Source organism: Rissa tridactyla, chromosome 3 (genome assembly GCF_028500815.1).
Source record: "Rissa tridactyla isolate bRisTri1 chromosome 3, bRisTri1.patW.cur.20221130, whole genome shotgun sequence".
Classification (NCBI taxonomy): domain Eukaryota; kingdom Metazoa; phylum Chordata; class Aves; order Charadriiformes; family Laridae; genus Rissa; species Rissa tridactyla.
Window position 1 is genome coordinate 56,405,239 of NC_071468.1, and position 19,816 is coordinate 56,425,054.

Below are 19,816 nucleotides of genomic sequence, written 5' to 3' on the forward strand. Positions count from 1 at the left end.
AAGTTGAAGTGGATTCCTATAATCAGATGAGCTCATCTACCGCCTGAGCAACCTCTATTAGCAGCATTGAAAAGTTAACTCCTAGTTGCTGCTTAAAGCGATTCTAACGTACTCTTTATTGTGTTCTTAGACCTCAGATTTGATCCTGCTTTTTTGTGCATGTGGACTCACCACAAAGCATGCAGCAAGAAAAAAAACCTTTTATAGGGCATGATCTTGCAGCCACTAAATTAAACACACAAACCAAAGACCTCCTTGTGACATCTCTTAATGCTCTTTTTCTGAGTAATCAACTTAAGCTAAAAAGAGGCAGCTGAGTTTTGAGAAATAAGCACCTCCTGCGTGCCCAGTAACCCATCTGCTGTGTGAGGAACTGAACAAAGAATAGGGAATGGTCGGGATCCTACTCCAGACTTACTTTGAGTGTCTTGTTAAGAGAAAAGGGGTAAGCATCCTGCAGGGGATGTAATGGTTCATTCTGATCTGGTGGCTTTGATGTGAGCAGTCTGGAAAGAGTGGTGACTTTCTTCCAGAGCAGAGTGACTTGAATGCTGCCTTTGTCCACAAGGTTGAAATTAACTGCTCAGTTCTAGCCTTGTAACCTAAAATACTCCCAGGAAAATTTAATCGGGGAGAAGATAAGTCCTTGTAAGACTGAAACATGTTTTTTGTTTGTGAGGGTGTAGGTGCAAATGTTTTCAGGAATAAGGCAGCAGAAAAACTTTCTGGAGTAGAATGGATGGGAAATGTAGAAGGCTATTATCCACCAATATGCTTAAAAAAGCACAATGAAGGGGAGGTTTTGCTTATGGACCAAGACTTGTAAGGAATTTGAGACCTGAGCTGACAACATAATTGTGCTAGCTTTTGAATTTACCAGAAGTCTATTTTGTGAAAACTGCAGCTGGTCTGTGTGCTTTTTCTGTAAAATACAGTTGCACTTGTGGGGGATGCAAGCAATGCTGCTATGTGGGAAAGCAAGTGATCTCAAAGATACTTACTTCTGCATGGAAACATTCCCAGACAAAGAAGGAATCAAACCTTTTCCTAGAAAGACTAAGTTCAGTCAGTTCCTTCTGAACAATATCTTGTTCTTTCCTTAAGCTTTCCTTCATACTTGTAACCTTCATACTTGTAACCACTCAACTTCATCATCTTACTCCTGTTCTTTATGCGCATTATTTCTTTCCCAAGGCTAGTGGCATGCAAAGTCATCTTGTATTTAAAGTACTTCCACTTAAACTTCGTGGTAAGATTGGGAGTGAGATATTTTGAACTTTGTAGTCTGTGATTAGAAGTTTTAGCAGCTGTTGCTGTAAAGACTTAAATATGCTTCCAACTTTTTTTTCACACAGGTATCTCATCAGCTTGGAGGTAATTGAATACCTACAGGACCCTGGCATAAAGTAGGTAAGATAGCATTTTATTTGATATTAATGATTTTACTGGAGCATATAATTACTGGAATGGTTGTATGCTCCTTGGCACTAGTCTACATGAAAGAGTGTGTGCTATTAAACAGGGGCATAGTTCTAAAAAACCCCACACTTAATAATATTGCTTTGCAAAGCAAATGAGTGTACCTGTGCCTGCCAATTAAATTGTATCGTGGGTGGAATAATTAATTTGGATGCTAGGCAAGGAGCACATTGCAGATTTATTCTTTTTTATTTATTTTTAATTCAGGCTGACTGGGGAGTGCCCAGGTTAAGATTACATCCATTTTCCCTGTCTTACACCCTTGTGCATGGCATGGATGCAGCTGCTTGCTTCTACAGATTCCGCCCCCCCAGCCAATCAAATCTGGGATGTGTCTTTTTGTCTTTTAAGTGTGTATGTGTGGTGTCTTTACAGTTAGCACTTTTCTGCTATTGCAGGGACAGATTTTTTCCCCCCACAGCCAGATTCTAACTCAGGACGGATACATTTGTGCTTCTTCTCAAGTGAATGCTGAAATTCATCATCAGTCAGTAAAACTGACAGATTTCACTGACAAAGTGACACAGATTTCTGTACATTTAAAAGCGTTGCTTACAGTTTTGCTGAGTCACAGACAAAATGAGAAAAGCATTAACACAATGACTGGTGCAATTCAGTCCTGGTGATGTAAAGAAATGCTATGATGTTTGAGACCATATGTATATGTACAAACCTATTGGTAGACTGGTTAATATAAGCAGACTTCTTAGAAGAAAGGAAAATCCCGAACGGGAAAATGTTAGGTTACAGATCCCCAACCAAAGTAAGCAAACCACTTTCAGGTAGTACACGAAGGCAAGTCCTGACCACCTGTGTGGAAGATACCAACTCATCAGTAGTGCAAGTTCCTGACTGCAGGGTCAGCAGGAAGGAGCTGGATCCCACCTTATGTGTGAGGGAGTAGAAAAAGATGCATACTGAAAAAGATGGAGACGGGGGGGGCGGAGGCTCATCTCTTGCCTGTGTGTGGGAATGCTGCCTAGGGTGACTGAGCAAGCTGTTTGGGAACTCCCACAACACATGGTGCTCCTACCCGTGCCACGGGCCTTCTGGTGCACAGGCAATACCCAGGTGAAAGGTTTGCCTGCCTGCAGTCTCCTTGTCACTCAAGCCCTTTTACCAATAGTCACCTGGATTACCTTCAGAGATAAGAGCTCCCACGGTGTGTCCGTGTCTCTAATTCCTCCAAAAACGGGTGTTTCTTCAGATTCACTGTTTCGTGTTACAGTGTTGTAAAGCTTGACCTTTAAACTTCTATCATTCTTTCTGCAACAATGTTCGTACTCTATCAGTCAGTCGACATAAAACTGGAGGTATTTGGTCAGTCCACTGGAAGGCTATTTTTAGCACAAGCAAACAGAAACCAGACTGGCTCATGATCAGCCCTTTGGGGAAGGGAGGTAGAAGGATGAAGAGAGAGGAAGAGACTTCTCCTCTTGAAGATTTTTCCTGTTAGTCACAGCACTGAGGAAAAACAAACTCCATATGGAACAGATCATGTAAGGCCTTTAAAACATATTTGCAGAGACTGTACAGTTTCTTAAAGGAACTTGGAATACTCTGTGGTTTGGGGGTTTTGTTCTTATGTTTCTCCCATTTGGGGATGTGTATGCATTTTCATTTGTTTTAATTTGGCCTGAGTTAAATGCATCAACTAGTAGTTTGTTTTATTATCATCTTTGAAAGATCTATTCATAAAGGGAAAACATTCCCTGATTCCCCCAATGGGAAAGAGTTACAAATGCTTCTCTCCCAGTAGTTCCATTAGCGAGGTTTTTGATGCTTTTTTCTTTCTTTTTTTTTTTTTTTAATTGGCATGCAAACGAAGGCCAAATTTTTGTCCCCAGCACAAGACCAGAGTGCAGTGTGCTGAGGATAGGATGTGTGCTCAGTCGGATGTTGAATTCAGACGGGGAGCAGCCATGCAGTGTAGGAGGTCATGACCAGTGGGCTGCATTTAGTGGACCTACTAGTCACATCTGAAAAGACTTGCCCTTTCCCCGTTTCCCCCATCGAGACGCCTTGTAGAGCACCATTCCAGAACATTAACCTTGGAGTCCAGCCTTCCATCATCTGCCTTTCCTGCCAGACAGGGCAGAGATGGTTCGCAAGAAAGGAGGGTCAGAGTGGGACTTACCCCTTGGCGATAACTGTGCTCTAATTCTGCAATGTGAATAGATGTTATGCGTAAGAATGGCTATCATTAAAACACTTGAGGTTTTGGGTCTTTTTCTTTAGTTGACATGCTAATATAGTCCCACTTATTAAATGCAAATCTTTGGTTTGAAACGTGGCCAAAATTAATTCATAAATGTGTTAACCTCTTAAAATTCAGCACTGGTTTGAAGCATACTCAATGTGCATGTTGGGAAAGAGCTCTGGGCTTTTGAATTAATGATACAGGAAAAGACCCTGCCAGAGCGCGTTTTTTTTTTTTTTTTTAAAGGGATTCCAGTGAGAACAGGTAGGATGAGGGCAAACACTGAAACTTCCTGCTTTTCTGAATTACTTCTGTAATTACTTGTTTTGACATCTTAAAACTATGAGCTATTCTAACTTCCCACATTTCCTCATATTCCACGTGCTCTATATTAGCATGAGTAGAGGGAGAAACTGTTTTAGCACGAAAGCAATAGAGCTTTACTGAATACGAAGTACGGAACAAGCTTTTACAGGAAACCAAGGATTTTGTTAGGGCTCAGAAGAATAAGGACCACTGAACATGCATGAAGAACTCAAGCTTTATTTAAGCAGTTTCTCTCTTTGTGCGTGTCTTATGCAACATTAATAAATAAATAAATTTAAAAGTAACTTTAAATTCACCTTTTCCAAGAAGATGGCCAGGCAGACTGCCAGGAGGCAGGTGTAGTCCCTAAAACCTCTTTGAATTTGCTTTTTACGGACTGTATTTCAGGGTGGACCTGCCCCCTTCAAGTTTTATCAATTCGTGCTCATTTACAGAAGTTCTCACCATTTAATAACAACGTCGTGCGTTGGACCATTGAATTTAAAACCCGCGGTGGCGGAGAGGAGCCGGTGTAGAGCTCGGGGAGGCGGTGCCCTGGCAGCAGAGGGAGGGCAGGAAAGCCGAGGGCTTGCTCCCTGCCTGAAAACAGTAGCTGATTTTTTTTGTATTTTTTTTTTTTGTTTGGTTTTTTTCTCTTTTCCTCCCTTCTTCCCGGGGCTGTAATCCGACTGCTCTCTTTGGCTCGGCTCCAGAGACAAGTCCGAGTGGTTAATCTCTCTTCCCCCCTTTCCCAGCCTCCGGGGGAGGAGGAGGAGATGGGGAGCGGAGTCAGCTGCGGCCCGGGGCCGGGCCGGGCCTCCCTGGGGAGGGGCTGAGGCAGCGGCTCGGCTGCGGGAGCTGCATGGAGGAGGGGAGTTTCACAGACTCCCCTGCCCGGACGGGAGGAGGAGGAGGAGGAGGAAGTTTGGCGATTAAGCCGCTGCCCGGAGCCCGAGCGCACGGAGAGAGCCGGGGCGCGGCCGCTGCGAGGGGGACACCCGGCGCCGCCGCTGAATGAGTTACGGGACGGAGGGGGAGTAACCGCCCGCGCCCCCCGTCCCGCACCTGGATTTTGAGCGGGAGGAGGAGCGGGTGTGCGAGGGCAGAGGACGGCGAGAGGCTGCTGCCGCCGGTGAGCGCGGGGGCTTTGTTCGCGCCGGGGAGGGGGCGGCGGCGGCAGCTCCCGGCTCGGCCCGTGGAGGTTGGGGGTGCGGGGGGGCTATGCGTTCCGGGTGGGTGGTCGGTGAGGCACCGCGGGGTGCCCTGCAAACCCCTGAAACCACCCGGGCGGGGCGCGGCGGCCCCAGCTGCCGCCCCCCCGGGGGTCTGCCGGGGAGCGGGCGTGCTGCGGCCCCAGCCTTTGTGCCAGCCCCGGCGCCCCCCGCCCCGCTCCCCGGCGCCGGGCTTGCAGCGGGGCTCCGGCGGCAGACGGCTGCTCCGTGCTTTGCCCACCGAAGCTCTTTGTGTTGGGCCGGAGCGAAGGGGTAGCCTGGGCTGCACGCCGGGCTCGGTCGAGGTCTTGAAGCTTCCATCGAGTCTTTTTTTTGGGGAGGGAGGAGGTGTTTTGATTAACGCATGGTAAAATTGCACGGCGCTTCGGGTTTTGTGCAGATACTTCAGCAAACCTGTGTCTTCTGGAAAACTCGTTTCCAAACGAACCCCTCAATTTTGGGGGGTTTAAAGTAACGTTAATTGATTTGTGATAAGTGTAGCCTAAAGAGGGTTAAAAATATGATTGATCTTATCGTTAAGTCACAAGAACGCTTCTTCTGGGGAGGGAAGATGAGGGAGAGGCAGTCGGGGCAGAGCAATGTCCTGCCGTCCTGTGGGACCCTGGATGCGTTTCCTCATCTCTGGCCCTTGCCTTTTCCCTGCTCTGTGGGTTGCGTGTCCCAGTTCTTGTCCCTCTTGTTGAAGGAGAAGCCCTTCAGAGCTCACCCTTCGGTTGGCGGTGACAGACCTGAGATGCTCATTTCCTTCTTTCTTCACAAGCCACGGCGCTCCAAGTATGAGGGAGAAGGACCTGAAACAAACTTAGCTGTACATTCAGCTGGCTTCCAATAAGGTCTCTCTTTAGTTGGCTTTTTTCCTCCTTTAATTATTAATTGGCAGGCTCTGAAACAGCTGTGGCCCGGCTTTTTTCTTTTAATGTTGCTGGTACTTCAGCAATTTAATAATGCTGCCTAGAGAACTTGATGACTTATAGGTGTTTTGAAAGCTGCGTAATAAGAGCCTACTAATAGTCTTCTTTTGCTACTGTTTCATTCTTGGAGGGAACAATCTTTGCTGCTGGAGAACTGCGGTTCAAATTTCCACAAGCGTTTGTTGCCCGTGCCTCTAGCTAAATTTATAAAGGAATCCTGTTAGCTTGTACAAAGCTAAATCTGGCTGTAGCAACTCCTGGCTGTGCAATTCACTGTGGCTGGCAAGGCACAATATATAGCTTCCTTGAGATTTATTTTTAAATTTTTTTTTTTTTTAGTGTGAGTGGCACGTAGTTGTCATAATTTTGGGAACTCTTTACCAATGTGCGTGTGGGTGCTTTGAGATGAAAACATAAGAGTTATGCTAAGGTTAGAAAATGTATTAATAGTGCGCTTGTCTTGAAAATATGAGATGGCAGTTTGAGATCGGCCTCTTAATGAATATTGGTATTGTTCTCAGGTCCGTGCAGATGCTTAGCTGTTAAACTTTGACTCTCTGCTTCTCCTCTGTTCTCAGTTAGTAAACTAGGAATGATGCAAAGCACTCCGATAAAAGTTTCAGTTTTAAATGCGTTCCTTTACAGGAATGCTGGCTTTTTCTCATAAACTTAGGAGGGCCCTAGGTAAACAATGTCAACCTGTAGCTGTATGACTGCATGCATCCCTGCAAAGGCATGTTATGATTCTAACACTAGGTGTTAAAGTGTCATTCTTGTTGTTTTAGTTACGACTTAAAAAAAAAAAAAAAGAAAAAAAATTGGTGTGTAGTCAAATTGGTTTGTAAGTTATAGTCTTGATAACATCTTGCAAAGACGGTATTGACTTGATTTTTTTTTTAAGTGAGGGTAGATGTTAAGAATGCACAGCTTTGGAAATCTTCAAGTAGTGAACTTAGCTTGTTGGCAGCTCTCATGATTTCAGGACATCTGCAAATGTGTTCTCGTCCTTCCTTGGGCAGGATGTGAGAGAATACAAGTTAACTGTCCAGAGACATACCTTGGGCTTAAAGGGGTTGATCGCAAGGCCTTGGTATAGACTTTGCCCAGTAGAAAAGGTTTGGAGTTAACCAGCTGAGCTCTTGGCACCTTCCTGTGTGGTGTGGTTTTTTTGTGGTGTTTTTTTTTGCGTTAGTTTTTATTCGTTTGTTGGTTTGGGTTTTTTTTCTTGTGGTGTTTTTCTTTTTTTTTTGTGAGGTTGTGTTGGGTGGTTTTTTTTTATTTTGTTTTAAACTTTTGTTGTTACCTAAAAGGTTAAAGCTAGATGAGAAGTAAAAATAACTGCTTACTTGTTTAATAAGTAATTTGGGCAAGTCATGAGTTTGTGGTACTTTTTGCTACTGTTATCTGTATAGGCTGGTATGGTTGAACCTTTCACTGATGCAATTTTTCATGTGGCACTGATATTAGTATTTTTGCTAAGTCATTTGGAGCAGTGTTCCTGTTTGAAAGGTTCCCCATGTGCGTTTGTTTGGATTGCCATATACCTGTCGTCTTCTGTCTTTCCTACACTTGTGATTTCTTGGCTCCAATTCAGGAAAGGCTTTTTAAGCCCTGCTAACTAGATAGGGTTATAGCAACTGATGAAGGCACACACTTGAAGTAGTGCTTTATTATTTTTGAATGCAAACTCTGCCGTGCAAAGGTGATCTGTTTTCTGTAGCCATATAACACTAACAGAACTGTCATTGTGATAGCAGCTTCTGTCATTTTACCTCACTAAAAAGTGTATTGGTAACAGAGGTAGCTGCAGCTCTGTGATAGCATCACCCATACAACTTTTAGACTCTGGTGAGTACTTTTGAGATCAATCCAAAGACAGGACTAACAAGAACACAGTTACAAAATCTGCAATTTTGAAGAATACTTCTGCAGACTAGCCTGAGATACCACTATTAAAAAATAGGTTTTGTACAGAAGTATCGTCTTTAAAATTTAAGTGTGCCCTTTGTCTTTAAAAAAGACCAACCCCAAACCAAAACAATTCCTAGGGAAACATGCTACAAAATATGTAAACTCAGAATGGATGGGTTTTTTGGGTTTCTCTCTTAAATATTTATTTTAAAAGAAATCCCAAATAACAAATCTTTTAACAGCTCCTTAGCACACTTATTAAAGTATGCCAAAGACTCATTCAGCTGTTGATTTTTATTTATTTATTTGTTTGTTTGTTTGTTTGTTTCCCTCATGCTCTGTTGCCACTCCAGCGATTGCTGGGCACCACTAAGTCTCTCCCCAGACAAGCCAGAGCTGCAGTTCTTGGCCTTTGGAGGATGGGGTCGTGGAGAGGTGCCATGTTGCTGGGTGGCAGTTGGAGATGAAACTCAGCATGGCCCTGTCACGTACCCCAAGTCTATAGGACCAGATCCAGTGGATCTGGTCATGAAATAATTGAAACATCCCATCTGATGATAAAGGGAGACGTTTGCAGGACTCTGATTAGAAACTTTTCTCAGATTAGACGTGTATAAAGTTGTGGCAGTTATAAATTAGTACAAAGGAATTAATCTGATGTGCATTCCCTTTTGTATTCAGTAATGTGTTGAGAAGGATGATTGCTTTGTTAAAGAAACACGTTTTATTGACACAGTAAATTGGTTATAACTTTAAGTTACTTTGCCATAAATTTCTTAAGAGGCCAAGTGTAGTGCACAGGTATTTAGCTAGAATGTAGCATAGAAGACAGAATGATGGCATATGAAAAAATGCAAGTTAGTAATATAATGTCTACTGAAGATATCTGGAGTAGTTGTGATTATATATGGCGGTCCTCTTACAATGAGCTGGAATTTTTGCTTGTGGGGACAATGAAGATGTTTTACCGCTACTTACTCTAAGCAGCATTTTGCTTTTGTAGTGTTAAGAGGGGGGAAAAAATTATTGCAGCCCTCAGCAAAGTCTGGAGTGGCAGAAAGACTTGTAGAGGTGTTGCTGAATGCTTTGTTTTGAGAACCAAGCTGCATTACTGTGGTTACACAGAAAGAGTTTTAGTTTGCAGGACTGGCCATGAGGGAAAAAAGTGGAAGAAAGCGTTATTCTTGTAAACTAAGAATGCAGAGGACATGAAACCTTTCCCCCCCTCCTTTTTTAAAGATGCTTTTCAAAGCATTTCTAATAGCTGCTCATTTAATAGTTGATTATGCCTTTCATTCTGCGAGAATGAAAACCAATGAGAACCAAAACCATCTAAAGAGTTGTGCTGTATCACCAATCCCAACCAATGTCCTCCCCAAGCCAGTCATGGCTCAGACTTCCCAAGCTTGTGTGTTTGGTTTATTAACCATTAATCTTGTAATATTTTTCAGTTCCTTTTGGTTTTTAAGCCTATTAAAGTCATATTTTCCAGTTCTTTTAACTATAATGCACAGCAACTTCTTTTTTGAAAGGAGAGCTGAGATTCCCATGAGATGTCGTGGCTCCAGGACTTGGGGCTTTAGAAGGACATCAGAATGAGCAGCCAGAACCACAAAACTGAGCGGGGAACAGGAACAGAGCGAGTGAAGAGGTAAAGTCAGTCTCAGGCACATCACCAGTGCAGTGGTGACCACGACGATTGGGAGAACGGGAGCCTTTTAAGTAAGGTTAAGAAGACAAGAGAGATGAATGTGAGCTGATTAAATAATAACTTAAAGTTTCAGCAAAGGCTGTTTGTGTTAATTCAATTTCCAAAGGAGAGTGTGTTTGATAAACTATCTTACAGTGTTAAAAGTTTCTCAAGTCACTTTAAGGATATGAATATTTTTTGTCGTTGTGGTTGTTGTGTCAAATAGGTCTGTCTAGGCTGATTCACCAAGTCAAGTTTATATGAACTTGGCCTAAAATAGGTCTAACTGCAAATTTGATTGCAAGTGCAGGAAAAGAAAGGGGCCTAGTCAGGGTGGACCGGGGAAGGAAATGGAGGGAAAAGCTACTGATGCTTATCGAGGAGGCCTGAAAGAAGCAGCTGTCCAAGCAAAGTTATAATCTCCTTAAAACCACTGTCAGCTGCTGAAGGACCTGAATACGGTGGTTCCTGCCTGTGTTCTCATTAATTGTGATGCAGAGCATTGCTGTGAAAATACAAAGCACGGTGTTGGTTTAAAGTTTGATCTAAAAGAGACTTGTTGCATATCACTTGTTTTCTTCCGTCCTTCCACAGCGTGAGCTCCACTAGTCCTGCTTCCTAGTCCTCTGTGGGATCATGGGTGGTTATGCTAGTGGAAGCTGCATGCGTGTTTTATAAGTGTAGTGAACAGGTATAGCGTGGGCTGGCAGCTGTTCCCCATGCAAATTTGTGACTCTGAAGCAGTGCTAATTATCTTTGAATCCTATAAGTCTTGCTTGCCTGCTCTGTCATTGAGTTTCAGAGTACGAGTGGTGCCAAGCCTCTTCCCATAAGCATGTGTTCTGTAGAAACTTGCATGTGAGCCCTGCCCAGATGTTTTAAAAGAGAACTTAATGGATGTTAACACTGAGCTATTTGAAGGTTCATATCCATTCAGACGTTTCAGGATCATGCCCCAGGCATTAGTATCGTGCAGCTAGTGTTTTCTGCTGATAGGATGCATGCATCCTTTCACAAGAAGTATTGAGCAGAGGTAAAAAGGGTGTCACGGGAACAGCGATTGAATCACCTGCCCAGTTACTTACTCAGAGCTGTTGTAGATAAAACCTTGATACCTAGCTCAGGAAAGAGAAGGCTGTTTGGATTGCCCTAAGGAGCACTGTCAGGGACAGCGTAACAGCCAGCTTCCTTTCACCGTCACGGTTGACATCTTTCAGCAGTGTCATCTGGGTGTGGGCTTCAAGGTCAGCTTCTGCCTTTCCTCAGCCCCCATGAGTAGTCTTTATCTCCTAGATTTAGTGCATAGGCTGTAGCGCTTGTACTTTCTCCCATGCTTCTGCTTGTGTTAGGTGGAGTTATCTGTAAACACAGGCAAGTTTTCCCTGCTAACCTCCTGTAAACTCTTCTTTGTTCAAGTATTTACCAATGTTTACCCCCCTGCATGCCCCCTAAGATTAGATACAGTGTCTGCTGCAGCTTTGTTGTGATTTCTACATACCAGTATCAACTTGCTGGTTTTTTTTTTTTTTTTATTCTTTGTATTTGTGTTGTCTATCCCAGTGGGTTCAGGCTCATAGTTGAGGTCCCAATATATTTCAGAAATACAGTGGATGAACTGCTTGCTTTCTGCTGCTGCCACTGATCGGTGGTACTTCAATCTAAAGTAACATCGTGTTTTGTATCCTTGATACCTGGTACGAAGGAAAACTTATAGTCCCTTCTTTGTGAAGAATTTTGAAAATAGATGGGCAAAATGAAGAACTACTTATTATGAAAGTCTGTAATCTTATCACTTCAGTGTGCACAAAGGTTTCCACTTGCTGTTTAAACTGCAATGAAGTTAATATCAGCAGGAACGTCATTTTAGCTTGCAAGCAGGTTTGCTGCTGCCGAGATTAGCAGGCTTCACACTCCAGTGTTTGTGAAGCTTTGTCACTGTTTACTTTCCAATTCCTTCTCATTATCCTGATAACATACCTTGTGCAGTTGCTCAGAGAGCTGTCATAGTTTAGTGTCTGAGTGATGTCATCATAGACTCCAGCCTGATGCAGAAACAGTAATTTCTCTTAAGAATCAGCAGTCTTAGCCTATTTGAATGGTAGACAAAGATGTATTTAACAATGAATCATCATTGCATTTGAAGAGACAGCTTGCCTTCTCTCATATGCTACCAGCATCCGAAGTTTGTAATCTCTCCTTTCTGTCAGTCTTTGATAATTGTCAGTCTCTCTCATGTTAGATCAGTCTGAAGTCACAAATCTCAGATATGGTCTGTCTCGGTCATTTTGTGCTCCTGCTGCCTGAGGAAGTTGCTGTCTCTGTCCTGCAGGCAGTCAGGCTGACTTGCCACACTCCTCACTGGATGTAACCTTTTACAATCCTTGCCTGGTCAGGTTGGTCATGCTGTGAGGTCTCCTATGTCTTGTTGTGGTAGGAGGGTATCGTCTCCAGTATCTCCTTCTCCTGTACTTGAACTCATTTAACCTTGTGAGTTTTTCCCCAGATTTCTAAGGGAACTCTGTTAACTTCTCTAAGGCACAGTGTAGGCTTTTTGGTAAGCCACTGTAGAATTTTGTGATCTGTTATTAAGTGAAAGATACCAAGTAATTCCTGAGGGCATCAATGACCATTTAATCTCCAAGGTTTCTTTCTGATTTATAGGGTAGTATCTTTGCCTGCTTCTGTTCCTCCATTCCTTTAGGTGACGTTATTCCTAAACTGGTATCAGAGATGCCTGTACGCTAGGAGAGTCAGTTCTAGGCAAATTTTTCAGTTGAGAAGGACCAGGCTTTCTGCAGACCTTCCCTTCAGGAATCACTTTCCTCTTTTGTAAAATCTGCCAGCAGGGAAACGTAGAATAGAATGTTAACAAAACCCCATCTTTCTTTTTTGTGTGAAGGACGGAGTGGTTTGCCAAGGCATAAGCTGTGCTGAGCAGAGTTTAGAGCTGATCTCTTGCTTGGTGACTCAGCCTGGTGATCTCCATTACTGCCGCTTGCACTTTGTCACTTTATCTGCAGCGTCACTCTCTTCTGGTAGCGTGGCCTGTTACCAACACAGAAGTGCTTCCTCGGTCATGGCTGTACATGCTGACAATGTCCCTTGAGCTCTTCAGTCTCACAGCTAAGCCATCCTGCTGCTGCTATGCACAGTGCAGATCCAAAAGAAGTGACGTTGAAGAGGTTCTTCCTGCAACTCTGCAGCAGAGGGTCCTGTCAGTAAACCACCCCTGTTGTCAAAAGCACCCAACTGATTTGGCTCCTCTACCACGCAGGCCCCTCCAAAGCACTTTGTTCATCCAAAGCACAGCGTAGGCACTGACTCAAATTCCCACAAGGTCAAAGCAAAACAGAATAGGCATTTTTCTTCTGCCCTTTGTTGGTGAAGCTTCAATGTGATGGAACCTATGATATGCACAGGTAGGATATGGAGGAGAAGGGATTTTTTCCACACCCCACTGCATGCTGTTTGGATAGGATAGGAGCTGTGTCTGCTTTTCAAGGAAGAATTCTGAAAAAACAACCACAACTATCTGGTTTGCTGTCTTCAGAAGAAAAGGTGGTCATCAGCCTTTGTCACTGAAGATCGGTTGCTTTCTAGTCCCTTTCATCTCTAAGGGACAGTGCTTCCATACATACCCGACAGATTCATCTGCCCACTCTGGCTGTGTGCGTCATGCAGCTATTCCAGCTTCCAGAGGGGTGTGGGTGCCAGGGCCATTTGAGTGCCTCTTCATTGCCACTGTGTTGTAGTGATGAGGAGTCTGCCCACTATATGGTTCTTTTTTCTTTTTTTTTTTCCCCTTTTGCTCTTTTTTTAAATCAATGCCTGTTCTGCATGAAGAGTCCTTTTTGTTTTTAACAGAGGATCGGTGATGGCTGTCTTCTGGCAATTTCAGAAAAATATACCGGGTTGTTTTCTCATATTTGTTAATTATAAATGTTGAGTCATATCATCGGGTGATTAGTTCTGGTACCTGGGTCAGAGTTACTTGTCTATGCCCATACTTGCCCAACACTGACTTCCTTCCTGGGGACAATTTGAGGTCATACCAGGGATGGTTTGGAGGAGTTCTGGCGAAGATTCACTCTTAGCTGTTGACATTCTCATTGAACTCGGCCTTTGTATTGTTCACTGTTGTGAATGGGTAGAGTGAAGGAAACTCTAGGAGCACTGCATATACTTAGCCCGTGAAATTAGCTTAATACGTCTGGGAAAGCATTCAGCTGATTGCACATGGAATGAATCCATTTCCTTGGGATGTAGCACATCTTCTGTCCATCACAGTTACATCACGCAATGAGACGGTGCTACAGTATGTGGCCTTCCCTTGATGCGGTAATAGGCAAGCTGCTTTCCTTGGCCAGAAAAGTTGGGCTTTATGTACTGGCACATAACTTGGTAAAAATCATGTCAAATAAATTCTTACTTTAGTCTTTGTCACTGATGATTAAACCTGCACAGTGGTTTGCTGTCTAACACATATGAACTTATATTAATAATTTTATTCTCAGCTTTTTTTAGAGGATCAGTATGTGGAATTGTTTTGCAAGAGTATTTGTTTCAAAATACTACAGTATGTGTTGACACCATTTTATTATGTCAAATACACAATATGATCCAAGTTGCAAGGATGGAGTTGTCTAGATGTGAGATGTGAGTTAGTATGGTTGGGGACCAGATAAGAGCAGAGATGATAATGAATGGAACAACGTCTTCATACCCTACTTGTAATTTAAGCAGATTCCTACTTGTAAGTTTGTGGAACACAATTATGCGTAGTTGGGTGGCTTTGACTTATTTTGGTCTTTTCCCCTAGCAGAAGCAGGGTATGGAAATTCTTAAAAAGCAGAGATTTCAAAACTTAAACCCATGGTTTGAGGGAACCAGTTTATTGGATTAAAATGATAATGTTAGCCTTTTGCTGAGCGTCGCAGTCCAGGACCGTTAGTATGTAGCACAGAAGGGTTGTGTGTCACTTACACTTTTTAGGAAAACTGAGGTGAAGATGATCTCGGAGACTCCTAAAAGAATAATGTAAACCACCCATCCTTTTACTGAAAATCATTTTAATTGCCTCCCATGCAGAGTATACCAAGAAAGAGAACCTTGATTTTTACTGAATGATTTTTGAAAGACAGTTTTCAAGTTTCTGGTCTTTTCATTCAACATTACAGTGGAATCTCCAGGTACCAGAATGTTTCTCGTAGGACAGTCAGTCATTACAGTTAAAGTCAACTTAAATATCTGAATCTAGGTTTCTTTGGGGTTTTTGCTTCTTAAACTGCTACTCACTTGATGCTTTAATCCTACGTATTTTTTCAAAATAATAAAAAACTTTGCATTCTTAGTCTAGAAATATATGACAATTATTGATTAACTAAGGCTATTTTAAATCATGCAAGAATTTTTAAGATGAAATAGAAATTGTAGGACAATTGACAGTATATTAGTTAATCAATTTCTTTAAGTAGGCATGCACGTGTTTTCTTTGTGATAGTGTTTCTAGTGCAAAACGTGCAATATTACATTGAGGGTTGAGATATAAACTGTTTAATTCAGCTGAATTGGTTAAAAAATTCACAGGATGCAAAATTCTTTTTCCTTATGGATTGTTCTGTTATGTAGTATGACAATAGCAAGATCTGTAGAAAAATTTCTTGGAGAAGCTAAAGGAGGTTGATAGAACACTCTGTAGCATCCAATAGCTTGTGCTTTAGTTGATTTGGATGTGTCTCTAGGACCCTGTCTGAAGTCACCAATCCAGCGGATTTGAAAGGCCCTTGGGTGCTCTGGGAGTTAGAGAAGATCTCAGATTTAGGCCAATAATCTTACTTTGAAATGAAGAAGCTGTTATTAGTGAAGCTTCTATCAAACAAGAATGTCCCCCTAAAAATTTTAGGTTTCTTCAAGACTGTCTGGTTTCCTGATCTTCATTTATTTTTTTTATATATATATATATATATTTATATCTATATCCACACGCATACATATGTACACTTGTATGTGTGTATATTTAAATGGCTGTGGTTGTGTTGCCAGTCTGGCTCTTTCTAGGGTTCTTAAAGAAACGACTTTCTCTAGCAGTTGAAATGGAGTCCTTTGCCTCTGGAGGATTTGAGACTAAGGAAACTTGCATGGACTGAATGGAAAGTAGGATGGTAATTACAGCTCACTTTGTATTTTCGTTTCGCTTAATTTACAATCTGAGGTACAGTCAGGTGGTTGGGCATTTGAATGTCACAACTGTTACAGTCTAATCACAGGAACCTGGTAAGACTACGCACGTATTTCCTTCTTCAGATTCATAGACATGTTAGTGGAGGCTATTCTGTGTATTCTGTTATGAACGGAAAAAACCTAAATGCAGTAAATAAAATTGTTATTATAATTGTCACTCAGTGATACCAAAAGGGGAAAAATATAGTCTTTTAATTTGTGAAATTGCCTTGTAGTGTTGATTTATTGCTGTAAATATGGTAACTGGATGAGGGAAAATGTATTAATATTTCATTTTTTAAAAAAAGACACGTCTCGGAGCGGTGTTTTTGTATTTAAAAAACATCTGTAGATGAACATTATGCCACATTAGGAAGATTGAATTGATTGTATTACTGTTGAAGTTGAAAGTAGACCAATATTTTTTTAAATAGATTTTTGAAATATAAAATCTCGCCTGTTTATGCTTTGGTTCTCCTAGACCAAATTAACTTGGATGCTCAGCAGGGACTCTGTTTATTCTGGCATAAGAACAAGCATGGGGCAGAGCTTCCTGGTCTCAAAAAACTGGTGATGGTAAGAGGCCTCCGCAGTGTTCCCAGCCAGCTGAATGCCTGAGGTATTTTGCCATACAGGAAATCAATTGCAGCTGAATGTGCACTGTTTCCACTCCAAGTATATAAACAGGCCTTATGGTGATATAAAAAAAAAAAAAGAAAATCCAGTCTTACATTCAATAGCTTCTTGAAAGCTCAGAGCAAGAACACTTGATGTTCAGTTTCTGTGGATTCTTCACTGTCACCTTTGGCTGAGTCCATAGCACAGAAATAGCTAAGAAGGAGAGGTAAATTAATCTTGGGGTCCTCTGGAAGAGGCAAACATAAAGCAATGGCTTAGAGAAATGAATACAATAAAAAAGGTATCCTTGTTCAGTTCCTGGTTGATGTTCCAGTTGATGTTCTGAAGCTGGAAAGGGTTACAAATTTAGCAAAGGAAATTAGTTCTTTCCCTCGTTAAATCAAGAATCTTGCATTTTTTAGGCTTCAAGGTAGGCTAAAAATTTTGCTAGCAAAAGCTGCACCACAGCTGTATCTAAATACCTGCTTTTTGTGAAGTGGTAGAAGAAACAATATTTTCATTTGGCTATTTATCATTCTTTGTTGACCTCATGAAAATACCTAGATCAGATGCAGGTACCAGACAGATCTCAGAAAGAAACCCAGGGCTCTGCTTTGCTTTAACAGCTAGAGATTTGTCCTTCTGTTGCTCACCAGGGAAGTGAGAGTTCATTTGGATAGAGGTTTCTAGGCATTAATTAAGTTTAAAATCAAGGCTAACGATTTCTAGAAGGAGCATGGCCTGAAGCTTTCAGGGTGTAGAGCTTGGGAACCCGGCAGCACTTCCCTGCTCTGCCGCAGACTTGCACCACAACCAGAGACAAACTGACTGATCTAGATTTTTAAAGATATGTAGGTAGGCTCTCACAGAGGTGGTAGGACTCTTAATGGGATTTTCAGAATCACATTAGTGTCTAATTCCTATTCAAAATCTGACCCTTTAGCCTGTCTGAACCGGATTCAGCCCGTGCTATGTTTTATTCAGCTGCTCTTTAAGGCAGAATGGGCAGGCAGTACAGTGAGCATGGCTCAGAGGGCATAAACGGGGGTGAGCACGGGCCCCCGCTGAGCTGCAGAGTTGTGCTCCCTTTTATTCTTTCTCCAATTCCGTAATTTCTACCTTCCTTCCTGCAGAATGCCAGAGACTCAACAGAGGAAAGGAAAAGCGACTCCAGTTTGCCTGATCTAACAGTGATTTATTTGGCAAGTGCTCTACCAGGTAACTTTTTTTTTATATATATATTATTATTTAACTTTAAATAGTTTTCTTTTAAATAAAAGATGATGTTTGTTGTGCCTCTGGCTGAGGTGATTACTGTTGGTGTTCAGTGAACATGCCTCAAGTTAACCGTGAGACTGCTTAGAATGCAAATTCCCAATAGGACGCTGTACTGTATAGGCCTGAAATGTTGGTTAGCCAAGACAGTGGGGTTTTTCCATGTGCACACTACTGGAGTTTTCAGAGAATCACAGAATCATAGCATGGGTTGGGTTGGAAGTGGCCTTAAAAATCACCTAGTTCCAACCCCCCTGCTGTGGGCAGGGATACCTCCCACTAGACCAGGTTAATCAAGGTTTTATGCTAATTAAATTAAAATTTTGGGGCACCTAAGCAGCTAGGGGAGGTTAAGACTTCAGTTTTAGCACCTGTTTCTGTAACTGAAGTTTTGCTGAAGATCTGTAGCTGAAGTTTTCTTTGTTTGCTTGACTCCCTCCTTTTGGAGGTAGAAGTGCCACTTTCATAGAGAAACAATGGTGTCTCCATGGGGCTGGGGAGATCTGGGACTTTTGTGTTCTCCTGAGATTTCCTATGATACTATAGGTCCTTTTGAGAAGAAATTGATCTTTCATTGTTTTTTTTTTTTAGGGGGTTAATTTTGTTTATGTATTCTCACTACCTGAAAGTCTTGGGGGACCTGGGGAACTTGAGAGCGTAGGAAAAGATGATTTAGATGCCGTGGAAATGTAACTGATAATAACTGATAACTGATTTCACTCATTTGATTATCTGAAACAAATTGACATGCCAGGAATCTTCATGATAGGGCTGGCAGGAGACTCTACAGAAAATATTAAATAAGAAGATGGCTTTAGGCAAGGTCCCTTTCTCCCTCCTTTCCTCCTCAGTCCTGGTGCCAACCCAAAAGAATCTTTTCTTCTCTCTGAAGAAAGTGGGTATTCAGTGGTGGGCTTTGTGGGTAACGGCACAGACACTGGTATTTGGAAAACTTGACTTAGAAATAACCTACTTCACTCCTTCCAGTGCTAATGCTGAAACCAGTGTAGCATCTGACCAACATTAGCGAGATCTTACTTTCCTTTGGATCCTAGGGAGAGCAGCCTCTCTAAGTAGGAAAACATTTTGCAGGGGCTGAGAGGAAAGACCAGAAATTCTTCTTTAGTATTTTCTAAAAATAGCAAGATTTGAATAAGGTTGCATGTTTTAACATACATTAGAGAAAAATAATTGGCTTGACCTAAATTCAGTACACTAGTTGCCTGTGTTATTTGCGGATAGTTAATTACTAGTGTTTTTTTTTATCCACATATGTGGATGGGCTGTACATTCCCAGGGTCCACACAGCAAATAATTTTATTTATTTAGCTTGAAATCTGTGCATATCCAAATGGATGTGAAGTATTTGCCTAGTGACCTTAGAAAGTTAATTACTTGCACAAGTTCCGCCCCCCCCTCCCTGATTTCCATTTCATTTCAACTGTGCTGCTTGGCCTTGGTTTTGAGTTGCTGTGATTTCAATGTGTTTTTCGTGATGAATAGAAAAGCTAAACCAGACCATCAGACTCGAATTTTCTGAAAGCTGAGATAATGTGGCTTGTGCTTGTGTCCTAAGAGGCAGAGGATTTGCTAAGATTCCCTGGGATCCCTGGCCGGCAAGCATTCACTGTGAAGTGCTTCAGAAAATTGTTGTATCAACAAAACCTGGAGCGTGTGGGAATGTATCAGCTAACAGGATAAGGCATTCAAGGACTAGATGAAGTACATTTATTAAGGAATTCATTTCATGGGAAAAAGGAGGAAACCTAAAACATGAGGAGTGGTGTGCTGTAAAAAGAATTGCTTAATGGTTTGGGCAGATACAGCTTTGAGGGATGGATGTTAACTCTGTACCAAATAACCACTAGTAGTTTTGCCAAATTTGCTTCATGTGCCAGACTTAAATCTGGAGGTTTTAAGAATATTTGCATTCTGAAGTGTTTTTGCGGGTGGTGGGAAAGACATTTTATGAAAC

The 19,816-nt window shown here is 42.1% G+C and overlaps 1 protein-coding gene across 6 annotated transcripts in view; it reads left to right on the forward strand.

The window, feature by feature from the left end:
* PLEKHG1 (pleckstrin homology and RhoGEF domain containing G1) overlaps nt 1-19,816 on the forward strand; it is a 180,663-nt gene that overhangs the window by 35,634 nt on the left and 125,213 nt on the right. For 4 of the 6 annotated variants that reach the window (XM_054194412.1, XM_054194411.1, XM_054194413.1 and 1 more), the window contains 2 exons: nt 1,356-1,410; nt 17,700-17,784. The gene's annotated coding sequence lies outside the window, so the exon portion shown is untranslated. Of the gene's footprint in view, nt 1-1,355; nt 1,411-4,820; nt 5,118-5,637; nt 6,051-17,699; nt 17,785-19,816 lie in introns of those variants that run through there. The other 2 variants (XM_054194410.1, XM_054194416.1) reach the window with 2 other exon arrangements.